The sequence below is a fragment of the Pinus tabuliformis genome, chromosome 4_2 (assembly GCF_031772625.1).
Source record: "Pinus tabuliformis cultivar Carrire ecotype Pingquan chromosome 4_2, CPIR1, whole genome shotgun sequence".
Lineage (NCBI taxonomy): Eukaryota > Viridiplantae > Streptophyta > Pinopsida > Pinales > Pinaceae > Pinus > Pinus tabuliformis.
The window spans coordinates 1,104,421,645-1,104,449,012 of record NC_142304.1 but is presented as its reverse complement, the minus strand read 5'-3'; the positions used below and the strand labels follow the sequence as shown (position 1 = coordinate 1,104,449,012).

At 39.3% G+C, this 27,368-nt stretch overlaps 1 long non-coding RNA gene and 2 pseudogenes across 2 annotated transcripts; 2 read left to right on the top strand and 1 right to left on the bottom strand.

Annotated features, from left to right (window-relative positions):
• Positions 1-2,394: 2,394 nt before the first annotated feature.
• Positions 2,395-16,955, top strand: LOC149173530 (putative purine permease 5 pseudogene; annotated as a pseudogene).
• Positions 16,956-17,058: 103 nt separating this feature from the next.
• Positions 17,059-18,656, top strand: LOC149173529 (putative purine permease 5 pseudogene; annotated as a pseudogene).
• A 907-nt stretch (positions 18,657-19,563) lies between these two features.
• On the bottom strand, positions 19,564-22,382 carry LOC149173528 (uncharacterized). Of its 2 annotated transcripts, XR_016259131.1 has the most exons (4): positions 21,836-22,382; positions 21,670-21,688; positions 21,429-21,469; positions 19,564-20,641 (listed from the first exon to the last, which is right to left on the bottom strand). It is a non-coding gene; the product is annotated as an uncharacterized LOC149173528 (long non-coding RNA). The 2 variants fall into 2 exon arrangements; XR_016259132.1 differs by lacking the exons at positions 21,429-21,469; positions 21,670-21,688.
• Between the last annotated feature and the right edge of the window lie 4,986 nt (positions 22,383-27,368).

The window sequence follows — 27,368 nt, the reverse complement described above, 5'->3', positions numbered from 1 at the left end:
TGAGGATCGTGACCTGCTGGAGCAAGGGAATGGGAGTATCAACTCTTCCATGACACTAGCGTTGGACTTCAGGTTGGTTCTCATAATCCACTTTCAATTTGCAACTAGGAACTTGCATGGTAGTGTTGATTGATTGTTGCTAGACCCATTTTGGGCTAGTGGGATCGCCTCTGTCTGCAGAGGGGATTTACCTCTCCAACAAGGATGTTGCGTCAGCCCCCATTATTCATGGAAAAGGGGCTAGCCACGTGTTTGTGATGTAAAAGAGTCTATTTTGTAACTCTAGTTAATATTTGATGTAGTCAAACTTAACCACCAGTAGGCTATCGGGATGTGTTATAACTGGGCCACTAGGAGGAAGAGGCATTCCATTATTTCACGAGCATTTTGTTCCATAGTTGAGCAAAGATATCCATGAGAGATAGGAGGTAGGGTACATAGATAAGATCTGTGCACTGTAGCAGCCCACGGGCCACATACATTACTTCTTTGTATCTGCAACCATATTTCCAGACAGAGAAAGAGAGTGAAGCGACCTCACCTTCCAGTTGGGTTTTCTCCCGAAAGGGTTTCCCAGAGAGCATATGTTGTGTATTATGTGTGTGAGAGATTAATTTGTTGTTCTCTATTTTTCTGTTTAATTTACTTTTACATTCATGCATTAATTACAGTTAATTTTACAGATCTAGAAATTAAATAAAACTATAATAATGTAGAATCTCAAATTTTTAATATAATATTATTAGATCTATTGTGACGAATTGTCCAGTAGAATATCCACAACAGTTTATGGATCAGAGAGCTCCAAAACCGAACTGACAAAAAGTTGTGAATTGATCCTCAGAAGCCTTTTTATTAATTAAACCTCTATTTTCTTCATTTTCCATTATTCTCCTTCAATTTCCTCCTCTCATGCAGCCTGCGATCTTTCACTTTCCTTTTCTCCTATTTTCTATTATTTTCATAAACAAAATGCCAATTAATGTCTCTTTGCCTTTTCAATGCCTTTGTCATTGCCTTCGCCAATTTTCCTAGCCATAATAAACCAAATGAACACCAGCACTAGGATGTTTTGCCCAACATTCAACTTGGCATATGTGTCCATGACCTTGGTTGTTATTTTGCCTTTATTAAATTTATTACATTGATTTTTGACCAGGGTTGTTACAGTTGAGTGGCGCTCTACCACTCAGTATAGGGGTGATGTGTAGGTTTAATTTAAGAAAGTTTGTAAACATTTTTACATGTCAGCTTAACATGCTGAATTTATTTTAAAATGTCTCAATTTATAATACTTAAAAGATTGGTAAACATTTACATGCCGATTAAAAGTAATATAGAGCCCATCAGGGGAGATGTTGTAGCAATTTGTTACATTGTAATTTTGTTTTTATTAATAAAATTACGAATAACTTTTTAGATAAAAAAATCATAATATGCAAATTACATTAAAATATATAACATATAAGTAGCAACAATAAGTTAAGATCCATTTTACTTTATAAAATAGAATAATGATTCTATAACCATATTTATATTTAATCAATAAGCACACATAAAGTTTAATACTTACAATAAACTTACAATATAGCAATATGTTTAACCACGAATATGCACATTCATTTTGCCATACATATTATTAGCTTGTAAATAGGCTTTGTTACAATACCATGGGCCAATACCGCGGGCCTCAAAAAAACCATCTCTCATTGTAACAATCAAAATATTTTATTAATATTTTATTTGAATTTAATTATATAACATATTTTTGATTAAATCTAAAAGAAAAAAAAACACCTCTATCACATTAAAATATATAAGATATAAATAGTAGTTATAAATTAAAATCCATTTTATCGCGTAAACTAAAATAATAATTTTGTATCCCTGACGGGGGTGAGAATCTCAAGGCACGTGGCCACTGAGTCCCATGATCGTTAACAGTTGACATGCCTGTAGAGGACTAGCTTGCCGGTCCTTTCATCTGAACCAGAGTAACGATATGTGTAATTGAAATTGTAAATGCGATCGCGTGAACCTTGGTCTTGTCTCAGTGAATGTGGCTGGTGAAAGTTTAATGAGGGGAATGGCTCAACAAGACGACATTTGTGTTTGCGTTTCATTCCTGTGTTGGACTCTTGGTCGGTATTCTGCAAGCAAGTGCAAGAGTCGGCGGTGGGCTTTCAGGGCTGGGTGGCAGCATCCGATCTTCCCCTACAACTCTTGGTTGTGTGAATTCATTATCGTTTTGCTCCAAAGGCACCCTGAGTTTTATTGCTCTTGCATAGTGTGATTGCGGGTAATTGGGGGAACTTGGTATTTCTATCTTCGACGGATTTTGGAAGGTGCGAGTAGTTGGTCCGTTGGAGGCATATGGAGGAGAAAATATACAACATGAGCTTTGGAGGTGTTGCTATTGGGGGTGGCGATGGCTATGTGAGGGATTCTTCATTTCTGGTTCTTGGTCCGAAAATTAGCGCGCCTGGTGGTTTCATGGGCGTTTCTTTATGTGCGGTGGAGATAGAGGAGCCACCTTTTCAGAGTATTCAATGTCGACATTTTGGTGTGGGCTACACAAGGCTTCTTGGGGAGTGTCGACCTGGGGTGAGTTTCTTCTGCCTTCTCCTTCTCAAGTAGCTCATGTTCTTGCCTAGGTGCTCAATTGGTGGCGAGGTGGTAGCCAGGTTGCAGCGGGTGGTCATCTGCGGAAAGTTGTGGGTGAAGGGAGATTTGGTCTTTGGGTGTGGAGATTTGGGCAAGTTTCAGTGGGTCGGACTCTGAAGACTGTTGGGGAATTTGGCTCTCCTAGACTGTTCAATATGCGACCTTCCTCGCGTCATGGGCGCTCCTCCCCCTTGCCAAACCACGCTCTGTGAGTCACGGGGACCAGGCGAGGTTGGCTCCTTCAGAAGATTTGGCAACGGTAGTAGCCAGGACGCGTCGAGGTGGCAAGACTACCGGCAGCTCTCGGCTATCAGGTATTGGAACGCGTGGCAATCGTGGTGACAGAAAGCAAGCTTCTTGTGGAGGTGGGAGATCTTAGCAACCTCAGTGAAGTGGTGGTGTGCGGCAAGGTGGAACAGCTAGTCGGGGGTCTGGTCGACGTGCAGCTCCCAACCCGCAAGTAATTCAACATTGATGTCTAGAGAATTACCGAGAACTAATTCAATCTCTGCTAGATCGGGTGGAGTTGGTTGAACAGGTTTGAAGGGAGGAGCATGCTGAGTTGGTGGCCACCTTGGACAGGATGCATTACTTTCAGTGCCAGGTCAGAGAGCGAGTGGTGGTGGTGGTCTAGCAAGGCCAAAACCACCTTGCAGAAAAAGTGGAAAAGTTGGAGACTTGGCTGGCGCACTTCGAAGGGCACGTCCAGTGCAACTCTGCCCTCCGCCACCTCTAGGAACTACCCTGGATAACTTAAATTCCATTACGTCAGATGACTAGTATGCTATCAGGTGTTTTTTTTATGTATTGTCTGTCTTTTGGTGCCTTTGGCCCTTTTGTTTATGGATGCTATCCTTAGCCTCCTTTCTGTATCTTTGTCACCTGCTACAAACATTGGTCAACAAACCTGGTCGGGGTGAGACCACCTGCCTTTTGCTCTACTGGATGTACATCCTTTTTACCATATGAATAAAATATCAACTTACAAAATAAACTAGCAATTACACCACGTGTTGCAAAGGAAACACCGTAAGGCGGTAGGAAAAATTAACATAGAAGAAAGAAGTTAAAATTTTATGCAATTTTGTTTCTTTATTGGTGTTTCCCTTTAAACTTTGTGTAATTGAGCTATGATATTTAGGAAAGATGATAGTTAGAGGAATCCCATCAATATCTGCTTTTTTAGAAGTATGTTCACTGATAATGTGTGATTTTTCGAATGTCTCTAGTATGTACCTGCCAACTGCAGAAACCAATACAAATATGTGTTCTCTTGTGGTAGAGGGGTTGTCGGGCTATTCATGTATTTGACTTATTTCTTTTTCTAAATGTCATAAGCTCATGTCGTTTGATTATCAAATTCTCCACATGAATGTTGAATTTTTTTAAGAGTCAAAAACCAATTTCATTAACTTAATTGTGAAGAATTGGTGATGCAAAATCCAATGAATGGGTGAAATAGAAACAAAAACAAAGTCCATGAGGTAGGTAAGAGAAGAATATGTGCTCGACACTCCTATCATATGTGTGCTACAAGATTGAAATGTCTTCAAAAGAAAGGAAGAGAAATCAATATATTGCCAGAACAAATTCCATCATTGATGCACAGTCGAAAGTGAGGAAGACAATTGGTGGGAGAATGGTGGCACAATGACATGAATTCTCTCTTCTTAGTGTTTATGTCTACATTTTGATAGACTATGAGTTGAGAAAAGTTTCTCAGAGAGAAAAGAAGAACAATTCCTGAGGGAAAATGGGGTGCACACAAGGGCAAAGGCAAGGAGCACATCTACCATTAGTTTATGTTAGGACTTTAAATTAATTCCACTTGTTGTGTCTGAATTTAATTCTCTTCCTAAAAGTTTTTTCAGGATGTCTCTGCAAATGCAAGAATCTGTCATGATGTCCAAGAGATATCCAATAATAATCCTAGGTGAGACTTGAAACCTAGTGGGGCTCTAACAACACCCTACTTTTACCAACATTGCATTCCACCACTGAGAACTCGGGTATTGGGTAATATAGAAATCCATGGTTGTTTATTTTGATGGCATATGGAAATGGACAACTGACCCAAAAGAAACGGCAAGAAAAACATACCACCATTGTGAAAGGAAATCACCTGATACCGTACTTGCCAATTGCAACACACTAAAAAGAGGTAGTGGGATATAACATACTACGTATATTCCTTCTTCAATAAGCAATGTTTTCAATTGAGTTTTGCTCGCATATCTCTTTTTCCCTTTTATGAAATTTTGAAACTCTCTCCTTTTTATTGTTATGGTTTTCTAAAATATGCAAAACCCAACTGTTACGCAATAATTTGTCATTGTCTCCCTGTCAGTCTCCCTAATGTCTCATGGAACCAAATGCACCATGCTCATGCTCTCTAAACTGGCCAAATGACCCACTTTTCCAAAGTTTACTGCATCAGCGCGTCTGTTATTAAAATAACCGCGCTGACGGGCAGCTTATAGTGTTACTGGTGCGCTGCCAGCGCGGAAGCACACGGGTTTCCCGCGCTGGTCGAATTTTGTGCGCCAGCGCAGCCTATGAAAGTATCAAGCCGCGCTGACACAACCTCCACTGTTATTTTGATGCGCTGTCAGCGCGTCAGTTCAGTGTTGCACCCGCGCTGATCCAGTTTGGGCAAATTTGTTCCAACAGCCAGCCTTCCAGATGGTTCCAGGCCTGGTTGTTAGCCTTGTGAGTGTCGCCCTCCTTTCTATGGCATGTCTGTTCGTCATTTGGAACCACCTTCCTTGAAGATAAGCTTGTCCTCCCACCATTCATGGAGACTCCTTCTCTACTTAAACCTCCACCATTACCATGAGCAGCTAGTTGGAATATTTTTGGATAGTGTGGAATTCATAGTGCTTGGATTGCTGCTGTTAGTAGGTAGTTGGTGTGACAAGTGTGGTTTTGTTAGAGGAAGCTCAAGGAAGGTTGTGAGTATTGCTTGTGTGAGAGAGAGCTTTTGTGTTGGGAGAATCCATTTCCAAAGGTGAATGCTTAAGAGACTTGCTGGCTGGACCCTCAAGAGAAGGACTCAGCGTCAGAACATTGGTTGTACCTTTCTCTGTTATTGATTTAATAATAGATGACTACTGTTATGGTTCCATTCTCATTTGTCGTTGCAATGGTTAATGTGAATTACATCCTTTCTGACTGATGTATAATTGCTTTTATTAGATTTCACGCTTGTGTTTGTCTGTCTCTTCGTGTGTGCAGGTATCTATTCACGGAGATCGTGGAAGATCGTGACCGACCGGAGCGAAGGAGCGAGAGCAGCATCTCTTCATCAAACAATAGCGTTGGAATCCAAGTAGGTGTCTTTTGCCTCTTGTTTATTTGCAATTAGGAACTTGCACAGTAGCATTGATCGATTGTTGCTAGACCCATTCTGGGCTAGTAGGGATCGCCTCTATCCGTAGAGGGGATTTACCTCTCCAACAATTTGGTGACTCCACTGGGGAGCTGGCCTTTTTTGTCTCTTTTGCCCATCTTTGTGTTTGAATTTGATTGTTCTCTCTTTTTGAAATTGGGGATTAGTTCTCTGCCTTTAGTCCTCCTGGTTCAATCTGGGAAGTGTCTTAATTGTTTAAAGAGTTTTGGCCTTGGTTTGGGAGTTTTTGGCTTGGTTTTGCCTCTTTTTTAACCTCAACGCAGTTTATATCAAAACAGCTGCGCTGACAGCGCATAGCTGTTTCTTTAAACCCGTTGTCATCGCGCTTGTACGTAAAACAGTCGCGACGGTTCTGAAATCAAACCAGCGCGCTTAAGTCGTGTCTTTCCGCGCTGACAGCGCCAAGTTGCTACGCATGACCTCTTGTCAGCGCACAGTTGCTGAGCGCTACCCGCGCTGATCCTGTAAAATTGAATTTGTTTCAATTTTGCCTCCTGAGCCTGTTGGTTTGCCTATCTCCAGCTTTTTCTCCTTGGTTTATGACTTGATATTTATTGTTTGAACTGTTACACACTTGCTTGCGAAGTCTTGTTGCACGGATTTCATTTTTGTGTCCCGTGACCTAGTGCCATCATCCCGTTTTCACTGGATTGACCTTGTTTTGCTCACTTGTTCACCTGTTCACAAAAGTTCGTTGCTGCTTGCCTTTGCTATTGCGGAAACCTTCCTCTTTTTGCTTCTTTGCTTGTTTGCTTGAGGTGATTGTTGTTGAACCGATCCTTCGATTGTTTCACTACCCAGGCACAGATCACAGTTGCTAGGGTTCAATCGGCTCTTTTCACGCTTGTTGTGCTTTTCATTGAGTGATTTTAATCCTTTTTGCTTAGTGTTGCTATCTCTCAAAATTCATTTTAAAAGTGCATAGTGCCATTGAAAGAGAAATCAAACTAGCATCTTTTGCATTCAATAGTTAATGAAAAGAAGAGCATTTTATTGATTTGTGTTCTCAAAAGAAAAAATTTCATTTCTTTGTCGTTAGCTGCATTAGACTGTTTGATTGTTTTCGTTTTGTTTGATTGAAAGTTCTTAACCTTCTCATAGTTAGAATTCATCGAACAAAATGGTATTCTTTGGCATGTAGTTTGCATCTAGGTAATTGTGAGAGATCATACGATAAGGCCTGAAACCGAAACTTAACTCAAGATCAACCTTAAAATAAACTGAATAAATCTAAAAACGCATTGGAACTTAACGCTCATATTCTAGAGGTCTAGGCTAGAGACGTGCTCCGGCGTCGTTAAACCTAGTCACTGTTGTTTCACATTACGGTTGGGTGATTCCTCCTCTTGTGACTCGATAGTGGTCTAGCACGGATTTGAGCTCCCACGTACCGTCGCGTATATAGGGGAGACCCCACTAGGTTATCGACCTTGATCCATAGGAAGCCGAGTCTGCCGCCCTGCGAGCCGTAACGCACCGAACACAGCATTCGGGAAGATTGACTGCAGTACGGAAAGTCCTTGGTTCTCATACGATTGCCAAGGTGTATAAGCAGTTTTACGGATTGCTTGGTAAACCCTTTGTCTAGAGTCTCCAGAGCAGTCACTTTTGATCCTTTTCGGACTCCCTAAATGAAAAGGTGCCAGTGAGCTTCTTGTCACTTCGTGCTCATTAAACATTCGAAGGAGACTAGAGTCATCTTTTCGTCCTTTTCTCGACTCTTGAAACATGAAAAGGTCAAGTTCAGTTCCTGTGTCTTAATAATTTATTCGGCCACGTTAACATCACCTGGTTAGATCTTGTGTGCGTTAGCTTGAGTAGGTCTCTTTTCGTTTGCCATGGCATATTTTCCGGGGTTCACCAACCCGAGTTCCCCTCCCGACGGGAACCCTGGTCATTTCCCTCCTCTCGGGAATGTTGGTGCCCCTTATATGGCGACGTTGTCCCTACCAGGGTTAACTGTCGGGTTGCTTATTTAGTTGTTTTCAACCTCTTTGGTCCCTACCGTATCGGCTGTTAGTCCATCAGTCCCTCCACCTGAACAACATCATGTTGACCCTAAGGTGGATTGCTCCCCTTCGACGCCTACTTCTACGTCTTCCTCTTGTACTTCGCCTGGTGAAACTCTCGATGTGAGTAACCAGATGGCTAAGAAGAAGAAGAGGAAGACCAAGAAGAAGAAGTCCCCTAAGGGAGAGCTTACACGCGCCGTCCCCTCCTCAAATCTAGCTACCCTCTCCACTACATCGGAGATAGGGCCACCTCCTGCTCCTCCGTGGAAGGTTAAGTTTCCTTGCCGATTATGCAAGGAAGACCATCTGCTTCGTGATTGTCCTGGCATTCCCAGGGTATTAGAAGTCTGGTCTTACGATCCGGCCCGCCCTTCATCGTCCACTAACGATCATGGCAATGCTACCTCATCAATTGGGAATCGCAAGGAGAAAGGGAAGCTTCGAATCCCCTATAAACTTTGTGAAGGCAATCATCCCCTTCACCTTTGTCCACTAATGGATGAAGCCTCTGTTGTCTTGGAAAGTTTTACGGCTCCTTCAAACCAATTTCCCGCTGGTTATCAGTGTCTTTCTACAGTTGTAGATCGCGCCCCTGTTGACAAAGAGATTGCTTCAGATTCCTCTCTTGTCCAGGCCCCTCTTCCCGAACCTGGCTGTCCCCAGCCTGTTCCAGACCCACCGTTGGTCGGAAAGGGTGTTGATTCGAGTTCACCTCCTCTCAAGCACTCTGTTTCGGAAGAGCAAAATTCTCATGTTCTTCTCGTCTCGTCAAATTCTCCGGAGCCTGATAATGGTGTTCCCACCCCAACCTCTCCAGAGGATTCAGAGTCGGTTCTTTCCGAGCAGGGGGGCAACCATATGGTTCCCCCACCAAGTAGTTCGGTCATTTCCTTTGATTGGAGTCGTTTGACTGCCCCTCCCCTTCCATCCCATGTGCCTTTCTGGGTCACCGCCTATGCTTGCAATAAGGCGCTGCCTGGCACTGTGTTAGATGAGGGAGCATCGGTTAGTCTCATGCCCGTTACTACTTGGCGAGCTTTGGGTTCCCCATCACTTGTACCTGTCGCACCGCATCTCACCGCGTTCGACGGAGGGACAAGTCAGCCATTAGGGATCCTTCCAAAGTTTCCTATTACTTTGGGGGGCAAGACTGTCTATATAGACGTCTCAGTTACCCAAGGTTCTTTAGACTTCAGTCTTCTCCTTGGTCGCGACTATGTGTATGCCATGGGAGCCCTTGTTTCTTCACTTTTCCGTGTGGTTTGCTTTCCACACGATGGAAGAATCGTGACGTTCGATCAATTATCGTTCGTTCGTCCACAAGCCCCTCCGGCGCACTCGTCCTTCCCTCCTGGCTTTCATCCACAAGTTGCATCTGCCTCACTGCAAATCAACTACGTGGCCACCTACCCCGTGCCCGTATCCAGTGATGACACCATCGTGCATAGTGTCCTGGGGGCATTAGGTCTTGATTTCCAAGATGTCTTGGAGGCCTCCACTTCCCGTTCATTATGATGAAGTCTGGATGGAGCACAGTTCCTTGTCTTGTGTCAAGCTCGCTAAAAAATGAAACAAGGCGTTCCGAGGACAGTTCTTTTACCTACGTCAACCTCGTTAAAACAATGAAACATGAGCTCGTGCAATTCGAGCGCAATAACCATTTTGCCAACCTTCAACCCATTTTCAATGGCTTGAAGCTTGGGGGGCATGTACCTCGAATTGAGACACGACGCTGGGGGCATGCCCATCTCCTTTACCATCAAGCATAGTTTGCATATGTACCATGTGCTTTTAAGCTTGCATAAAAATAAAATTTCCCATCAAGCATAGTTTGCATGTATATACGTGCCTTTAAGCTTGCATCAAAATAAATTCATTTTCAAAGCATAGTTTGCATACGTGATTATCATGTGTGTTTTTAAGCTTTCATAAAAATAAAATGCATGTGTACATGCCACAATGGGTCGTTCGTTATGCAGTAGATACATCAGATCACATGGGTGTCGAACAATCGCATAGCATATAAAACACATTATCATATGTCAAAGATCCATCTAGGATAGGCACATCTAAATAAATCTTTTCCCAAGCATAGTTTGCATGCGTGTTGTGTGTACTTTTAAGCTTGCATCTAAAAAATTAAAATACATGGGTCGTGTGTTGTGCAACTGATACATAAGATCACATTTGTATTAGACATTTGCATGGCATATAAAACATCATCACATGTAAAAGATCCATAAAAAATGGTGTATATATATATATATATATATATATATATATATCGTGTGGCGCACCAAGGCGCTCAAAAATAAGTGTATATGTCCAAAAAATAAAGACGGTGTCCTCAGTACATCCGAGACATGCATCTCTCAAAACATCAGTGGAAAAACCTAGATAGCTACTGATCTGGGTTATGCTCTCTTAGCATACTGCTGCCCATGCCACTCGCCTCAAAAGGCGGTGCACCCTGGGTGCCACCCCCACTATGTGGATCTGATGCTCTATAGGGACCTCCTCGACCCCCTAGTAATCTGGCACCCCCTCCAGCAAACCCTCGAGGTTGCGAGCTACAGTCTCCGATGTGTCAACTCCTGGAGGAACTAGGGCCAGGGCTCCAGCTCCTTGCCCCTCTCTCCGTGCCGTTGGGGCTAGGCCAATGGGTCTCACGGGTCCCACATCTGCACACCGTGACATTTATTAAGAAATGTACATGAAAAAATCAAAAACATTAAAAAATATTGAAAAGAGATCAAGTGTCATACCTCCATCGTCCCAATGCTCTCCCGCGGGCAGTAGCATGTCAGGATCATTGCGGAAGTCCATGCCAGCATATGGCCAGTCCTCCACGATGACAACCTGTCGATCCAGCCACTCTCGGAAATACACTCCCCAAGACACTGGGCGGCCTCCACCTCCACGTGGCATGACGCGGGCCCATCGACTGGCCCTCGTCTCCCGAGGACCTCTAGGTGGATCCACGGCCATGGTCTGTCGCTGTAGGGCCGGCACCCGCTCCAGCATGAGTGGAAGAAGGAGCGACCCATATGCAAACTGCTTCGTCTCCCCGCGTCGGCAGTTGTTCAGTTGCCTCTTCATGCTCGTAGTCACAGCTGCTGCCCAGTTGTAAATGGTGGGTTGTAAGCACTCCAGAGCTAGTAGTAGTTGGGTCTTTGAGGCCTCATGATTGGCCAAAGAGCCCGCTGCCCGTGTCACCAAGAAGAGTATGGTGCGAAGAGGCATGTCCGCCACTGTCGGGATACCAACTTTCCCGCTCCGTGTTTTCACAGCCCGTGGGCACACTCGAGCCATGAGCTGATCAAGAGTCTCACCGCTGGGTCGTTGCCCCTCCAGGATGGGCATTTGGCCCCGGCGCGATAATCCAGTCAAGAAATAAATGTCCGTGGAATCAAACTCAATGTCCTGGCCACAGATCGTGAATTTGCCATCCACTGGATTCCAAGCTCTGATTAGGAACTCCAGCAAGTCAGGTTGCGCCCTCAGGCGCGGAGTAAGGAAGAATTTCAAGAATCTGCATGCCCGCATTGCGTTTCGGCATTCGGCAAGTGCATAGGCGGCTATATCCTCATCATCATGAGCTCTCTCTTGCCAAACAAAAGACATTTTGCCCTGCAAGACCATGAAAAAATATTAGGTTGCTAACCGTTGAGATTTGTACGTTCAATTCTTAAAAAATAAATCTTTACGGCGCCAGCGCGACTGTTTTTAAAACAGTCGCGCTGAAAATGGCGCACCGTTGTTTTTTCACTGGGTCAGCGCGGAAGCACACGTGTTTTCCACGTTGACCCATGTGGTGGTACGTGTAAATATAAATCGATCAGCGCGGACCCGAGCGGGAAACCCGCGCTGACCGAGAGCGCACCAACGCTCAAAAAATTCGCCCAAAGGGCCACATCCCACCGTGGAATTGCTCAAAAAAAGGCTCAAAATGAAACGCAGGGAGAGGAGAACCTACCTGGAACAAGCTGCCGGATGAATGGTGTCTGTACGGGCTGGAAATCGCTCCGTCAACCTTGCAGCTCCTCAACGTTCTTCACAACTCAAAATGGTAACAATGGTAAAAAATGACTTTTACCCCCCTATTTATGGTAAAAAAACTCATAATTTGCTATAATTTCTTGTCAATGTGGGTTTTTGTCGTATTTTCACCATGGATTTAGCTCTAATATCACTAAATTATGCCTTTATGCATGTTTTACTATGTTTTTATGCATATCGAACGGATTTATGCGGGTGGTGTTCTTGTGCAGGTACTAGTAACTGACGTGGTCATAACGATTCTTCGTGCACTTGGTCCCAAAAAATGTCGTCTTTAAGCTCTTTTCCGACATGAATCAAGAAAAGATGGCCGAGCTTCCTTTCGGCTCGTTAAAGGGAATGAGAGGCGGCCGTTTTAAGCTCTTTTTCCGACCGTGTAACTTTAAAAAGATTGCCGGGTGTTTGTCGTTTCGCACTCGTTATTGGCTCTAAAACGACGTGCTTTCGACCGCTTTTTTACTTTTTCGGGTCGAAGCTACTATTCACGAAAAGTACTCCTCGGTCGTAATGGTCGGGCGGTTCTTTCGAGCATTGTTTTATACTTTTTCGGGCTCGAGAGACACAACTTTACGAAAAAGGACCCCCCTGGAGTTTCCTTTTCCGCTGTCTTTTCAGACTCTCTAAACAGGAAAAGACGCCGAGCTTCTCCTTTGTCAGGCTCGTTAAAACTTAATGACATCGGACATCGTCGAAATGACACCTCTCCAAGCATATGCTATCCCCGTCAAGCTTGTCATCCAAAAATAACCGGGGTACCTGCCAGAAATGGTGGGGAAAATGAAACTGTAATAATGGTCGTGTCGGCAGTATGTCGCTCTTGAACATGGCACTCCTCTGCATTCGTGTCTGGGTGGGGACTTCTCGTCTTGTTTTACACTTGCCTCCATGGGTTTTGGTGTCCTATTTGACCTATCATCTGCTCATTGCCTTGTCATCATGACCTCTGCTCATTTGATATCAGATACTGCCAAATCCGCTATCGTGTCGCCGATATGTTCAAGAGAAGTTGACCTCTGCAAGATTACCACCTCCCTCTGATGTCTCACACAATATCTCTTATCCTTCTCTGTCTCGTGTCGATGATGTGGGAAACATCATGGCCCACCTTCGATCAAGGTTACTTCCTGTCGACTTCAGCTCATTATCCAGGAAGGTGACCTAGAGACTCCCTTCAGGTGCCTTAGAGCTTGCATGCCTCAATGGCAGGTTCTTGTGTTCGACGTGAGGTTTTCATCATTGGCCCCCGATCGGATGATTCTGCGGGTGTTCGACACCAGCTCATTGATTCACACGCCGCGGATTGTACCTATAAGTACCTTGAGGACCATTGTCATTATTGGTGGTACCTCTCGTGTCTGTTAACGGTTTTCATCATTGACTGGTAATCAGACGATGTTCATGCATGTTCGACTTCAGCTCATGTATTCACATGTTTGAACTTGTACTTTGTTCGGGTTGGGATGGAGCGCAAGACCCTGGTTTTTGTCTGTTATGAACCAGGCTGCAATTTTGTGGATTGTTATTGCATGACTCATTGATGGATGGCTGCGCCCATACCTGAGTCTTTGGGATCGCTGCGACCATACCCTCTTATCTTTATGGTCTCTTCCGCTGGGTGGCTGCGTCCATACCACAGACCTTCTTCGTATGTCTTTTGGATGGCTGCGCCCATGCCTAGACTACATGTGATCGAGATATCAGTTGTACATTCATGCAGGTCCTTCTTGGTGGTGTTCCAGTTCAGCAGTTTTGTAAAGCATTTCACCCCTCCCACTCTCTCGGGTCTCATGCTTTAGGGGGCATCTGTTACGCAATAATTTGTCACTGTCTCCCTGTCAGTCTCCCTAATGTCTCATGGAACCAAATGCACCATGCTCATGCTCTCTAAACTGGCCAAATGACCCACTTTTCCAAAGTTTACTGCATCAGCGCGTCTGTTATTAAAATAACCGCGCTGACGGGCGGCTTATAGTGTTACTGGTGCGCTGCCAGCGCGGAAGCACACGGGTTTCCCGCGCTGGTCGAATTTTGTGCGCCAGCGCAGCCTATGAAAGTATCAAGCCGCGCTGACACAACCTCCACTGTTATTTTGATGCGCTGTCAGCGCGTCAGTTCAGTGTTGCACCCGCGCTGATCCAGTTTGGGCGAATTTGTTCCAACAGCCAGCCTTCCAGATGGTTCTAGGCCTGGTTGTTAGCCTTGTGAGTGTCGCCCTCCTTTCTATGGCATGTCTGTTCGTCATTTGGAACCACCTTCCTTGAAGATAAGCTTGTCCTCCCACCATTCATGGAGACTCCTTCTCTACTTAAACCTCCACCATTACCATGAGCAGCTAGTTGGAATAGTTTTGGATAGTGTGGAATTCATAGTGCTTGGATTGCTGCTGTTAGTAGGTAGTTGGTGTGACAAGTGTGGTTTTGTTAGAGGAAGCTCAAGGAAGGTTGTGAGTATTGCTTGTGTGAGAGAGAGCTTTTGTGTTGGGAGAATCCATTTCCAAAGGTGAATGCTTAAGAGACTTGTTGGCTGGACCCTCAAGAGAAGGACTCAGCGTCAGAACATTGGTTGTACCTTTCTCTGTTATTGATTTAATAATAGATGACCACTGTTATGGTTCCATTCTCATTTGTCGTTGCAATGGTTAATGTGAATTACATCCTTTCTGACTGATGTATAATTGCTTTTATTAGATTTCACGCTTGTGTTTGTCTGTCTCTTCGTGTGTGCAGGTATCTATTCACGGAGATCGTGGAAGATCGTGACCGGCCGGAGCGAAGGAGCGAGAGCGGCATCTCTTCATCAAACAATAGCGTTGGAATCCAAGTAGGTGTCTTTTGCCTCTTGTTTATTTGCAATTAGGAACTTGCACAGTAGCATTGATCGATTGTTGCTAGACCCATTCTGGGCTAGTAGGGATCGCCTCTATTCGTAGAGGGGATTTACCTCTCCAACACCAACCCTTGACTCAACAAATTTTCTATAGAATTGGATAAAGTATTTACCACCAATATTCTTTGCAACATATTTCAAGCTTCCATCAAAGTACCGTTGAAGAATTTCTAAGTTAATCGTTTCCTCAAATTGACCTCTCTTCTTCTCAAGTCCTTTCCTGATGTTTGTATGCTCTGGGAATGAACCAACAAGAAATATCATTAGCAGGAACTGCAAAAACTTCCGTATTGACATGATTTGATTCATGTCCATGAAGTTTCAAATCGGATAGATTTGAGGAGTTGATTCATGTCCGTGACGTTTCAAATCTGATAGATTTGATTCCTCAAGATCTGGTTGTTGTTGCTGACAAATGACAAAAGGTAATGAGGTAATGGGATGTTGCCCCATCTGGATTTCATTATGATCATCCGCACTCTCCACCTGCAAAGCTTGTTGGAAAGAATCTTGCTTGAATGTTTGTTTCCTCTCTTCGCGTTGAACAAACTTGTTCCCTGGAGAAATTTGCAAATAGGGAGATATTCTTAAAATATTATTGTAACTTTGAATGGTGCTTAACATTTGACTCTTCTCGATATAACATGCATATATAATGAACCAAGAATTTTCTCTAGAGTTTCAGAAAGTTGCTTGACTTATTCCAGGAAGGGGAAGTTTTCTTAAAGGAAAACACTTATTCTTGGTGCTTGTCTTCCTAAGGAGCTCTGTAATGTTGGTTTATTTTCTAGGTTCTAACCTCCTTTCTTTTCTATGCTATGTTGATGGTGGAAAGTGTAGGTGGTTGCTCTCACGAACAATAGTAGTAGGTTGGCCTCTAACAGCTATTTTTCTACTTCCATTTTGTTTTCAAAAAGGAATTTCACCTACACCGCTTTGTTGGAAACTCGTTATGTCATATGTTGTACTTGGCTTGTTCAATGTTGTTAACAAGCTAATGTATGTGTGGGCTTATTCATTTTTTCTTGCACCAACTGCTTCTCTTCTTGCTTCATCATCATTCGTATTTACTACAATATTAGCTTATTTCATTGTGGGAAAAAAGATGAATGCTTCCACTTTGAATTCAAAGTGATTATAACTGCAACAATTGTGATTATAGGAACTCAAACTCTGATAAGCCAGCTGGTGTGAGCCATTTCCAATATGTTGTGTTGCTGGCTACATATGGGACATTTTAGGCTCTGCATTGCATGACCTAATTTTTGCATTATCAGAGCTTTTGTTTATTAAGATATTAGGAAGGGAATATTTTCATGTTGTCCTAGTATAACAGGTTATGGTTTTACTATTTGGTTACATTTTTACGACAATTGGTGTAATTATCAATTAGGATTTCACAACTATGAAGTTCGAGGTAGCTGCATTTAAACATGAGGAAGTTTCATAATATGGGGGCTTTAACTTTCCAGCTTGGAATACTAGGAAGTGTAGTAGTTATTTATCTAACATTGACGTTGATGGTTGCAGTGCTTAACGCAGTATGAGTCCCTATGACTATTATTGCAGTAGTTGTATGTTTCCATGACCCTATGGGTGGCTTCAAAGTTCTTTCTGTCCTACTTACGATTTGGGGGTTTGGTTCATACATTTATGGTACTGCCACAAAATCCAAAGCTAAGTAACAACAAACTAAAAGGATTTTTTTTGAAGAAACATCTATAGTGTGAAGCCTGCCATTTGATTTTTTTACAAGAATTCACTCTCCCTTCTATATGGATATCTGTTTGTAGTATTGAAGGGTTGTGATAAGTTATAAGCTGGTCATTTTCTCCAATTTACCTCGCTTCTTGAGTCCTTTCCTGATGTTTGGATGCCATGGGAATGAACTAGAACAAGAAATATCATTAGCAGGAACTACAAAAACTTTTGTATCGACATGAATTGATTCATGTCCGTGACATTTCAAATCTGATAGATTTGATTCCTCAAGCTATGGTTGTTGTTTCTGACAAGTGACAAAAGGTAATGAGGCAATGGGATATTGCCCCATCTGGATTTCATTATGATCACCCTCACTCCCCACCTGCAAAGCATGTTGGAAAGAATCTTCCCTGAATGTTTGTTTTCTCTCTTGGCATTGGACAAACTCGGGCCCTGGAGAAATTTGCAAATATGGAGATATTCTTGAAATATTATTGTAACTTTGAATGGTGCTTAACATTTGACTCATCTTGATATAACATGTATATATCAGGAACCAAGAATTTTCTATGGAGTTTTAGAAAGCTCCTTGACTTATTCTAGGAAGGGGAAGTTTTTTGAAAGGAAAACACCTATTCACTAGGTGCTCTTCTTCCTAAGCAACTCTACAATGTTGGTTGTTTTTCCAACTTCTAGCCTCCTTTCTCGTTTATACTATGTTGATGGTGGAAAGAGTAGGTGGTTGTTTCCATGGATAGAAGTAGCACGTTGGCCTCTAACAACTGTTTTTCTACTTGCATTTTTATTTATTTATTTATATATATGTATATATTTATTTATTTTATTTTATTTTATTTTTTATTTTTTATTTATTTTATTTTATTTTTATTTATTTTATTTATTTTTATTTTTATTTTTATTTTTATTTTTATTTTTATTTTTATTTTTATTTTTATTTTTTATTTTTTTATTTATTTATTTTTTTCAGAAAGGAATTTCACCTACACCACTTAGTTGGAAACTCGTTGTGTCATGTGGTGTACTTGGCTTGTTCAAGGCTGTTGAAAACCTAATGTATGCATGGGCTTATTCATTTTTTCCTGCATCAACTGCTTCTCTTCTTGCTTCATCATCACTCATATTTACTACAATATTTGCTTATTTCATTGTGGGAAAGAAGTTGAATGCTTCCACTTTGAATTCAATAGTGATTATAACTGCAGCAGTTGTGATTATAGGCATAGACTCAAACTCTGATAAGCCAACTAGTGTAAGCCATCACCAATATGTTGCTGGCTTCATATGGGACATTTTAGGCTCTACATTGCATGGCCTAATTTTTGCATTATCAGAGCTTCTGTTCATTAAGATATTAGGAAGGGAATATTTTCATGTTGTCCTAGAACAACAGGTTATGGTTTCACTGTTCGGTTTCATTTTTACGACAATTGGTGTAATTATCAATAAGGATTTCACAACTATGAAGTTCAAGGCAGATGCGTTTAAATATGGGGAAGTTTCTTACTACCTGGTACTTTTATGGGGGGCTTTAACTTTCTAACTTTGCATACTAGGAAGTGTAGCAACGTTTTACTTGACATCAACGCTGATGGCTAGAGTGCTTAACCCCCATGACTAGTATTGCAGCACTTGTATGTTTCCATGACCCTATGTTTGGCTTCATAGTTCTTTCTGTCCTTCTTAGGATTTGGGGTTTTGGTTCATACATTTATGTTACTCCCACAAAAGCTAACTCCCACAAAAGCTAAAGTTGAGCAGCAACTAACTAACAAGATTTTTTTTGAAGAAACATTTATAGTGTGAAGCTTGCCATTTGATTTTTTTACAAGAATTCCCTTTCCCTTCCACATGGGTACTTGTTTTTAGTATTGAAGTTCTATGATAAGTTCTAAGCTAATCGTTTTTTCCACTTTACCTCGCTTCTTCTCAAATCCTTTCCGGTCCTTTCTGGTTGTTATTGCTGACAAGTTGACAACTAACCAAAGGTAATGAGGAAATGGGATGTTGCCCCATTTGGATTTCATTCTGATCACCCTCAATCCCCACCTGCAAAGCTTGTTGGAAAGAATCTTGCCTGATGAACAAACTCGGCCACTGGAGAAATTTGCAAATTTGGAGATATACTTGAAATATTATTATAACTTTTCTATTACATATCCTCTTATAACTCATTCTCACATCGAAGTTCTCAAACTCTTTTGAAACTTTTTTCATGCATTTTTTAAAGTTTTCAAACATTTTTCAAGCATTCATAGACAAGGCAACGTCCAATTACATTAATTTAATGAGTGATACATTATCTATGCCTATCTCTGTAGGAATTCAATTAAATGTCCTGCATAGATGCCTATTCTCAAATTGGTATTAAACCCATTCAAGTATAAATAATTGGGATTAACTAATAGTTAAGATAGAATTGGGTACCTAAAAATGTCAAATTGGTATTAAACCCATTCAAGAATAAATAGTTGGGATTAACTAGTAGTTAAGATAGAATCAGGTATCTAAAAATGTCATATCTATTGAATGAAATTGTGCAAGTGATTAAAATTTATATAGAAATGTAATCATATAACTAAAATAGGTATAAACATGTTCTACCTGTCATTGATCTCAAATAACCCTAAAACAGCACATGACTCAACCTACCTCAAAGAAAGCTCAATCTTGAACATGCCCGTGATAAGATAGATGACGTATTAAGAGCTCCATTTCTCAAATCGTTTCTTATTCATCTCTATACATCATCAATTCTTTAGCACATTTAAATCCCAACAAAACTTTGATATGTAAAATTATATTACCCTGCCCCCTTTTAGACTGCTAAATGAGACCATGCATAACTGCATTTGACCCTGTATCCAAGAAGACGCTTTCTAGCTATATGCATACAGAGCATCTTCCATATTCATTTTTGAAAAACTAGATAATTTCTTTAAATCCATTTTGCTCTTAAAAAACAATAAATAAAACACATGTTGAAGTTATCTTATATATGAAATGATGAAAAATAAAAACAGAGTTTATATATATATAACGCTCCTCGACAACAACCATTTAGCACCAGAATTCAATCTTATGAAAGAAACAGAAAAAGAAAATCCAAATTACTCTCATTTTCCAAAGTATGAAATGCTATGAATATTTGTATGATATTTAATTATTTTTTCACAAACTTCTTAACACAACTTATTTAGGACACTTGCAAGAACATGGCCTCCTAAATTTATTTCCACAAATTTACACATAGTGAAGGTTCATCATTCTCACAAAGTCTTCATCAGAATCATTCATTTTAAGCACATCAATACCATCAAGTATAAAGAAAACCAATGTTTTGACAGGGAAGCTAAAATCCCAGAGAATAAAAAAAGACGAGAAATATTACTCACCATGCTTAAATAACATCATAGAGAAAGCAAACCGGCATGAAACAATATGGCACTGTTGTAAACCATTTCATTTTACACACATTAAAAACATCTTAATTGGGTGTATATGATATTGATTGTCACTGATGGTGGCTGTAATTTCTGGAGGGGTGACCAATAAGCATCTCTGATTCAACCAATAACCAATGTTGCGGAAGTGTGTACCAACTACATTGATAATCTCAAAAGTAGAGTTCATCAAGTTTCCATTTTTGTCTAACTGCATAGGACCTGCAATGTCGTTGAAATGAATTTGCAGTATTATCTTTCGCAACTGTGCTCCTCCTTCAATGAGATCACTGGTTCAATCCCAGCAGAGCTAGGGAATATGCCAGAGCTCAGGGATATGATGACTGGGTACAATTCTTACGCAGGCGGGATTTTGGGGCAGCTCAGTAACTTGTCAAAGATGTAGTCTTTACATATTCCATTTCCTAACTTATCCTAGTCCTTACCTGCAGAATTGTGTGAGTTCCAAAATCGAAGTAGGTTGGTGCTGAAAAACAACATACTTAGTTGATAATACCATGGTAGTTAAGCAACAACATGAGCTTGAAATCATTATATTTGTCAAATAACATGCTCACTTGACCAATTTCTGAAGCGTTTTCAATGCTCAAAAACCTGGTCGCCCTAAACCTATATGTTAATAACCTCAGTGGACACATCCCTAAGGGAATTGGTGACCTGCCCAGCTTGATGTATCTTGGCATATGGAATTCCTTCACAAGAAGCCTTCTTCAGTAGTTGGGAAGAAATTATAGGCTAAAATAGTTGGAAGCATGTTTAAATAAATTAACATACCCAATTCCCCTGACCTATGTATAGGAAACTGGTTAGTTGGGCTTATCCTCTTCTCCAACCAGTTCACAGGAGAAATTCCTTATAATCTTACAAAATGTCCCACTCTGCACAGAGTCAGGATTCAGCGAAACAATCTTATCGGTCACATTCCTTTGGGATTTGGAAATATTAAAAATTTGTCCTATGTAAACATCTCATGGAACAAACGACTGACAAGCAACAAGAACTCCATATCAAGTGTAAAATAACACGCCCACAAGAAAGAACAATGTTCCAAGACCACAGAAAGCAACGAGAACAAACCCTAGCAGAGCATGGTTTCCTTCGTAGTATTGTGGAAGGTTCGGGAAAGAGGGCGAGAATTTGACATATCACATATTAAACCAACGAAAAGAATCCTCTGTAGATTTCAAGGAAAGTTTTTAGAATTTTTTTTACCTTTAATCTCGATGAACCATGGAAGATCGTCCGGTAAGACCCTGAGGTATCACGAACCAGTGGAGAGTGGAATGGAAGGTAAAAGTTAGAAAGTAAAAAATGACCCTGGTCTAAGAACCTAATGTACCCGACACTGGTAAGAGATTTAATGTGAATGGAAAGTAAAAGTTAGAAAGTAAAAAATGACCCTTTTCTAAGAACCTAATGTAACCGGCACTGGTAAGAGATTTAATGTAAATACCTATAGTGGCCGGCAGGAACTAGACCGCAATAGATGCGTACACAACATAGAAAGATAGGGTTATCAGATATTAGAAAATAAATAAACCAGTTGCAAAATTTCCTAGCAGGGAACAAAAGAAATCCTCTTAAGATTTCAAGGAATGTTTTTAGATAAAACTATTTACCTGTAATCTTCGCAAGCAATGGAAGAGCACCATGGCTTGGAAGAAGACCACATAAAGAAGCAAGAACAAACCCTAGCGGAGCATGGTTTTCTTCGTATTTTTTCTGGATCGAGAAATACATTGAGATTTAATGTAAATACCTATAGTGGCCGGCAGGAACTAGACCGCAATAGATGCGTACACAACATAGAAAGATAGGGTTATCAGATATTAGAAAATAAATAAACCAGTTGCAAAATTTCCTAGCAGGGAACAAAAGAAATCCTCTTAAGATTTCAAGGAATGTTTTTAGATAAAACTATTTACCTGTAATCTTCGCAAGCAATGGAAGAGCACCATAGCTTGGAAGAAGACCACATAAAGAAGCAAGAACAAACCCTAGCGGAGCATGGTTTTCTTCGTATTTTTTCTGGATCGAGAAATACATTGAGATTTTGACATATGGCATACTAAACTTAAATTACCCTGGAAAACATTCCAATCGTCTCACATAATCAATGGCCCAAGATTGTACACCGTGGAATTTCAGGGGAGTTTTTCTTAGAGGGAACGCTTTACAACTTAATAAATATTTGTGTAACTATATTTAAATTTCACTAATAAACACATAAAAACTTAATACTTACAATATAACAAGTCTTTTAACCATAAATATTCACTTCCACTTTACCATGTATATTATTAATCATATCATACCATGGGCCAATACCATGCTTCATTTATACCACATGCCCTAAAACCATTTCTCGTTTTACAATCAAAATAATACTTACAATATAACAAGATTTCCCATGAAGATTCACCCCACTTTACCATGGGTATTATTAACCATACCATGACTCATCAATCCCACATGTCCAAAAACCATCTTCCATTTCACTATCAAAGTATTATATATATATATATATATATTATTACATTTTTGGGCCAAGAGACACTATCCATTGGAGTATGGAAGAGATGTTGTAATGTCATGTTATATTATATTATCTAACATTTTGACCCAGTGAAATTACATAAAAATAAAATAAAAAATACCAATTAAAACATTTTGACTTAGTGAAATTACATAAATTTTATTTACCTAAAAAATAAAATTAACAATTAAACTAGTCTAGATCCATTTTAACTCTAGACCAATCAATCTCTGAGAGGGATAAGTCAAATTTCTAGAAGTGCAAACCTTTCTTCAAATTTTGCACTCGGAAAAAAGTTTGCACTTCCTTTTCGACTTCCAAAGATTTCTTGAGTTAACATAAATATTTAATAAAATTACTAACAATTTTTTAGATAAAAGAAAACCCTATAATATATATATAACATTAAAATATATAACATATAACTAGTAGTTATAAATTAAGATTTATTTTACCATATAAATTAAAATAATAATTTGGTAACTATATTTAAATTTAATTAATAAAATCTTAGTACTTACAATATAACAAGATTTTTAATCACAAATATTCACCACCATTTTACCATGGATATTAAGAACTTGTAACTAGTCTCTGTTAGACTAACATTGACCAATACCATGACTTATCAATACCACATGCCCATAAACCATAACTCATTTCAAAATCAAAATATTTTATTTTATAACATTTTTAAAATTAACTCTAAAAGCAAAAATGTATGGGGACATGTTGCATGTAAATGGTTGTAAACATTTCCATGTGGCATCAATACAAAAATAATAAAGGTTAAAAGTAATTGGGTGGAGGTTAATATGGTAGAGATGTTGTAATAGAATAAAATAATAATGACAATTATCAATAAAACAAAACAAAACAAAATAAATAAAATGAAATAAAATAATTAATAATGACAATTATAAGTAAAACATTTTGACTTTGTCAAATTTCATAAAAGTAAAACTAAAATAATTATAATTATAATTATAATAAATAAATAATTATAATTATAATTATAATTAATAACTAAATTCTTAGATTCATTTTAAATTTGAATCTACCAAGTTTAGAGGTATCAAATCTCTTTTCACGAAAAAAATATTTGATCCCTTTGGATGCTTGGTAGATGGGGAATTAAATGGATCTAAACTAGTTATAAAACAATCCACACTTTAACATACCCATCATTAACTAATTTTAAAATGCTTAAAATATTTACTAATTTCATTATAAACCTAAAGTTTAAGGACTCTTTCTCTTTGTGAATGAGTTAAAAGAGGTTAAATTTGAGGAGGGTAATACTATGGTTAGTTTTGACATTGTTTCTCTTTATACCAACATCCCTATTAATGAGGTTGTTGAAGTAATCAATCACATAATTGACCCTGATACAACCAAGTTGGTGCAAATTTTCCTTACCTCAACTTTCTTTAGCTTTGAAGGTGAATTCTATGAACAAACTTGCGGGGTAGACATGAGTTCTCCCCTCTCTCCTATCGTTGTGAATCTGTTCATGGAGAATTTTGAATCTAAAGCTTTAGCTTACGATTAGTTTCAATCGAAAGTATGGAAAATGTTTGTTGATAATACCTTTATCTTGTGGCCTCATGGTAGTGAGAAATTATATATATTTTTTTCAACATCTCAACAATTAATCAAGTTCCATCAAATTCACCATGGAATCTGAAATTGATGGTAGCTTTCCTTTCCTTGACGTGCTTATCTCGAAAAAAATTGATGGTTCTTTCTCTCACCATGTCTTTTGTAAAAAACTCATACTAAAAAATATTTACATGTGAATTCCCATCACTATCAAGTCCAAAAGCTAGGTGTTCTAAACAAACTAGCCACCCTTGCTTTAAGGGTTTTTGATAAAGACCATCTTATGAATAAGAAAACCCATCTCCTTAATGTTTTTAAGAAGAATGTTTATAAAAAATACCAAGGAGTTTTTTAAAAGCTGGTCGGGGTCTTAGGACTAAGAAAGAGCCGGTTGAAGGGCCCTCTAGTGTCCAACTTCCCTTTATCCAAGGGACTACAAACAAGATTGCTCAGATTCTTAAGAGGCACAAGGTTTTTTCCACCTTTAGACCCTTAAAAACCATTCGTGGCTCTTTAAGATCCGTCAAAGACCCTATGGATCCTAAAAACATGAAAGGTGTTTATTTGATTCCTTGTTCCTGTGGAGCCCCCTACATTGGAGAGACTGATTGTTTCATATATAAGAGGATTCAAGAGCACACGACTGATCTTAGAAACGGTAGGATTCAGTCCTCTGCTTTGGCTGAACATGCTAAAAAGACAAAACACCACATCTGTTTAGAGGATTCCAAGGTCCTTGCTAAGAGTGATCATTTCCATCACCGTAAATTAAGGGAAGCCATCGAGATAGAAAAAAGATCTAATACTCTAAATAGGGATGATGGATGGAATATCAAAAATTCATGGGTCCCTTCCCTTTTTTCCTAGACGGTTTTCTTGGTTTCCTTATTTGTGTTTATTTTATTTATTTATTATTATTATGATTTTGTTTTTCTTCTATCATGTTTACATTCCTTTAGTTTTTTTTTTTTTCATATTTGATTATTTATTTAGTAGGGTCGAAACTTCTATTTTTAATTTCTTTTATAACAATTATTGTCTTAAGAATGATTTATAGTTTAATTTTCCTATTATAACAAAATAAAATAAAATTATTATTATTAGGCTCCATTTATTTCGAATTTCTATATTACGAAGGCTATAATAATTGTAACTAATTTTAGATGTTTCCTTAAATAAAAATGATTAATAAATATTTAAATATATAGGTTATTAATCTATTAAATAATAGTCTGATTATTTTAATTATTTTTTAGACTCATTCCAATTTTATTATTAGAATATACTATTAAAAATGGTTAATAAATGTTTAAATATATAGATTATTAATTTATTAAATAATAGTCTCATTATTTTAACTATTTTTTAGATTAACTATAACTTTCCAGTTTTATTATTAGAATTTATTTTAGTAACTATTATCTTTACAAGTATTGGATTTTATCTAGCTCGAACCTAAGTAGGGTTTCGAAACATGTCAATTTTATTATTAGAATATTTATCATAGTGAGTGTTAAGATTTTACGGTTGCATCTTTATTACGCCGTAAGGCGTCTCCTTTTGAAATGAATTGCCCTAGCCGTCGCGGTGTCCTATTGTTCACCGTAGATTTATGGTGTTAGACGATTGAACTGATTTTGATCGTTGATCTAAAACTGTAATAAAACTATGGTGTAAGGTTGTTTGCGGTCCGCGGAGTACCTCAATCGGCCGGAAAAACTGCAAGATCGCCAGGTGCAAGAAACGCTATAATCCCCAACCTTTGTAATGCCCAAACCTCTTCTTTCATGAATCTGTGTGGGTACAACAGGCGTTGTTGATTTTGTTGGGCTGGCGGGCCAAGCGGACCCTTCTTCCAGATTCTTTAGAACAAACCATTAATTCTTGTTGAACGTTTCCAGTACGATCCACCGAGTTATGAGCTCAATTTTGACGACGGGATTCGGCAGGCCGAGGATCAACAGTTCCAGGGTTTGTCTTTGTCTACAGTGAAGCTCGAGGAGTTCACAGGCGCAAGAAATTCCAGAAGAGCTGTAAAGGATATACAGAACCTGCAAGTAATTGAACCCTGCATGTCATAAGTAACCGGAATTTACTTTGAGCGTGGGCTTCCGTGGGTTGTGTTTTTGTGGGCTCGTATGAATTTTCGTTTTGGGTTCAGCGCCTTATATATCGATCTGTAATTCCATATTAAAGTAACGATGATCTTGTGCTAGTATTATAACTTTGGTGTCTGAATGCTTATACATATTGTTTCTGCTCAATGTCTTTAAAAAAAATCGAGTTAAAGAAACAGGGTCATCATGGCGTTCATGGCATTAGCTTGAGCTCCATTACGAGCGACTGGTCTTGCCAAATAAGTTGTGCATTCTTGATTTTATTTCCTCATGTGTTAGAACAAAAAAATGAAGTAATATTGAAGCAGTTGTTATCAAATAAATATTATTTAATTGATTAAAGTTTATAGCAAAATCTTTGTACATCTACAAGATCGCTTTTGGTTAAGATTTCAAGATCATCATAGACCGAAAATTCCAAGATTATTATAAATTGGCTATTCGAGAAATCTGAATGGTAAGTTGTGAATCTGTCTTATTAAAAGTCCAAAGTATCCTTTATCCTATCCTTTTTCCATGTCTACATAGAATTTAACCTTCCAACAGACTCCCTGTAAAAAAAATGGGCTTCAATTCATCCCAGGACTATTTATTTGGAAAAATGGCTTAATGGGAAAATACTCCTTGCATGTCCATACCAGCGATTTTTAAGTTCTTATAGCTTCTGTTCTTGGAGTCTATTAGTTTTTTATTTTTGTCCAGAAGTATAAAGGTAGTTCTATAGGTTGTTTAATATCTAGAGGGTACTTCTACAGATTGTTTGTGGATATATAGGTTGTTTAATATCCAGAGAGTACAGACTTATTTTTATGTTGTGTTTTTAGTTAGATAAGTTAATGATAAAACTTTGTTTCTTTTTGGATTTCTGGTTGAAAACTAGATATATAACTGTACAGA